This window comes from Alexandromys fortis, unplaced genomic scaffold, assembly GCF_014885135.2.
Source record: "Alexandromys fortis isolate MF-2015 unplaced genomic scaffold, M_Fortis_MF-2015_v1.1 scaffold_56, whole genome shotgun sequence".
Taxonomy (NCBI): Eukaryota; Metazoa; Chordata; class Mammalia; order Rodentia; family Cricetidae; genus Alexandromys; species Alexandromys fortis.
Genome location: NW_026067935.1, coordinates 8701839 through 8705460, shown reverse-complemented (window position 1 = coordinate 8705460; position 3622 = coordinate 8701839). Strand labels below are relative to the sequence as shown.

At 47.2% G+C, this 3622-nt stretch overlaps 1 pseudogene; it reads left to right on the top strand.

Annotated features, from left to right (window-relative positions):
- The first annotated feature begins 1702 nt into the window (after nucleotides 1-1702).
- LOC126504273 (tRNA (guanine-N(7)-)-methyltransferase-like) lies at nucleotides 1703-2481 on the top strand (annotated as a pseudogene).
- The last annotated feature ends 1141 nt before the right edge of the window (nucleotides 2482-3622 follow it).

Genomic DNA, 3622 nt, shown 5'->3' with positions numbered 1-3622 from the left:
TTCTGGCTTCTTGATTTAACGAGAAGTCGTCTTTTCGTGTTGGATCTGTAGGGGCGCTTCATGGGAACAGCGAACGGCCCAGCTTCCCCCGGGGAAGTCTGTATCACTGCTGGATCAATAAGCCAGGAGGGTGGGCTGGGCCTGCATGAAAAAGGTGCAGTAGTATACATAGGAGGCTTGTGTGCCGGCGCAGACGACAGGCTGTGTGGCAGACTTGTCAGTAAAGCATTGCCCCAGCAGATGTGAGCAGGAGAAATGTCACAGGGTTCTGCTGGGCTGGTTCCCTTGGTACCCTCTTCAGCTCAATAAGAAAGGCCATCTTAGATCCCTGAGAGAGGCTAGCATCCTTCCGAGTATGACACCAGCCACAGTCCCAGACAGAGGTCCCAGTCTACCCCCTGAATCTCCCGAGAAGAGGAGGTGACACGCTAATTGTAACAACTCCTTGCTGGGTGTCCAAGGAGGGTGTTTTGAATTAAATCGCCCTCCATCTCACAAAGACTGTATTACTTGGCTTTGGGAGAGTCAAAAGCACCCTTGTATTTCAGGATGGAATCAAGATTTGTGAATTAGGCCATGTGAGAAACTTTCTGGCTTGGCAGTGTGTGATTCCCCCTTTCCTGACAAATGAATTATGGTGCTTATGGAATATTATAAACTATGAAATATGTGTCAATAAAACATAAAAACATCCACAGAAAAGCTCAAAGTGGTTAGAGTATTATGGATACCATCTCAATTTTTAAAAATTTATTTATCTATTTTTATTTTATGTGCACTGGTGTTTTTTGACTGTGTGTATGTGAGGGTGTTGGGTCCCCTGAAACTGTACTTATGGACAGGTGTAAGCTCCAATGTGGGTGCTGGGAATTGAATCCTGGTCCTCTGGAAGAGTAGCCAGTGTTCTTAACCAGTGAGACACCTCTCCAGCCCCCAGCTTAACTTTTAAAAGTATGTCATATATGTACTAAATGTTCTTATTAAAAATTGAATCACATTTATGTAATTACATATTCATAAAATATGAACACTATTTCAAATTGAGTCTATATTGTTAGATTATAGCAGTGTTTCTATAGATTTTTCTCAGTGTTTCAAATTTTCTTTCCTCTCCTTTGTGAGATGGGGTTTTATTATACAGGCAAAGCTAACTTGGAATTCACAATCTTCCTGCCTCAGCCTCCAGAGGATTAGAACACTGTATCAACAGCACCTTTTTTTATTGTTATTGTTCCAGTTTTGTGCCTCTCCTCTTCCACATCCTCTCAGCCACACACAGTGACACCATCTCACCGTGGCAAGGGTGGGAACTGCTTTCTTCCTTCATTCTTCGCTCCGATGAATGAGGAAATGAAACCTCTGAAACCCCAACTCATTCTGGATGTTTTCATAAGGACCGTTTAGCATATGTCTGAAATAGGTTATTAAAAAGTTAAGCTGTAAGCCCCACTTGCCAAAGGACAGATAATTTCCGGGAATCCTGGGGGCTGTTGTTCATGTGAGATAAGAAGTCATGTGTTTTCAGTTCAGTAAACAAGGCTGGTTACCCAACTACAGTGGATGTGCTTGATCATACGCAGGCAGGAAGTGCCTCAGGATGTATATCTGCCTTGATTGGATGACGGTGGGAAATACCATATTCTTGTGGGGTTTGCCTCTATGAGCACCTAATTCAGGCTCTCCACGTGGATTCTGTGGCATCATGGCGGGAACGGAGGCCCCCCAGCCGCAGAAGCGCTATTAACGGCAGCGCGCCCACTCCAAACCCATGGCGGACCACACGCTGTGCTACCCTGAGAAACCAGAAGAGATGTACTGGTCTGAGCTTTACCCAGAGTTCTTTGCTCCGCTTACTCAAAATAAGAGCCATGATGATGCAAAGGATGAGAAAGAGAAGCAAACTGGGCCCAAGTGGAGTTTGAGACATAGGGTGTGGCTACGGCGGTTTGTTAGTGGCACTGTCACCACTCTTCCCAGACACCCTGATTCTGGATATGGAGATCCGGGTAAAGGTGTCGGACTATGTACAAGACAGGATTCGGGCCCTCCGTGCCGCTCCTGGAGGTGGATTCCAGAACATTGCCTGCCTCTGCAGTAACGCCATGAAACACCTGCCTAACTTCTTCCGCAAGGGCCAGCTGACGAAGATGTTCTTCCTCTTTCCCGACCCACATTTTAAGCGAACGAAGCCTAAATGGCGAATCATCAGTGCCATGCTACGTGCTGAGCGTCGGGGGCCTGGTGTACACCATCACCGATGTGCTGGAACTGCACCAGTGGATGTGCACCCATTTTGAAGAGCACCCACTGTTCGAGCTCGTGCCTCTGGAAGAGCTAAGTGAAGATCCCATTGTGGAACATCTAGGCACTTCCACCGAGGAATGGAGCAATGGAGCAAAGAATTTCCCGGCCATCTTCCGAAGGATACAGGATCCCGTCCTCCAGACAGTGACCCCCAATCCCACCCTGCCTGACCACTGACTTCTAACCCTGCCTGAGCTGGACTCATCTAGTAACTAGAAGAAAGATCAACTCCCCACCCAGCCCTGCTCAGACTGCTGGGACACGGCCATGATCTCTCTGAGAAGCTGGGTGTGGCCTGTGTTCTCACCCATCACTGACTCTGTGTTCTTGCCCCTCTTCTGTCAGAAGAAAGCAGAAGAAGCTAACCAAGGTCAAAGGACCTTGGACCAGAGGGTGTATTTGGAGGGGTGTGGAGTTTTGTTCTCCTCAGCTGGAGTGAAGAGGGCTGCGCCCTGCTGTCTAAACTGTGTGTTTGGCTCAGGTTGCCCACCCCCACCCCCGTTGTGTTTACTCTGCAGTCCTGGGGATAGTGTGTGTGCCCTCGTGCCCATACTGCTGTTTCCCAGGAATGCTGGGGTGTGTGTCACGTGCCTCCTCCAGTCTCCTGGCCAAAAAAAAAAAAAAAAGAAGAAGAAGAAAGAAAGAAAGAAAAAAAAGAGCACCTAATTCAGCACTATTTGGGAACCCCAGGTATGGATCTGGCCAGTGTTTACTGTCTTGGTCAGTGTTAAATAAAGCTTGCTTCAGTTGGACAATCATAGTGTCTTCCTCTCCTTTTCCTTCTTAATTCATGATATGCTCCGCCACATCGCTGAAAGCCCAAAGTGATGACCCGTGCAATCTTGGATGGGAACCTCAAGAACCATGAACCCAGACTAAGCTTTACTCTTTGGGAGTTAATTGCTTCAGGTATTTTATTCTAGTAACAGGGGGCTCAGCGTACACAGGCACATGCTGAGGCCCAAGGACTGAGTCTAGCCCCCAGAATGTTGCATTTCTTTTATAGTGTTCTAGAAGGCAAAAGTGTAAGAATTTTACTTAGCAATATTTAAGAATAGGGACATTTTGAATAAAAACTTGTTTCTGGGTTTTCCTGGAAAACCAAAATCTAGTGTTGGCGCTTCATGGAAGTGACCTGCTGGATCTGAATGGTAACTGGCCCTTCTGGTCTCAACAGCTGTCCCAGCTTCCTGGTACCTCTCGGGCTCTGAGTCGAATGCCGGTTGTTACCATTTTCTTACATGAGCTCTTCATTCATTCATGTCACCCACTTGGCCATCGTAAGCACCTGAGTGCTGGAATTCCGAGTCCCTGAGGA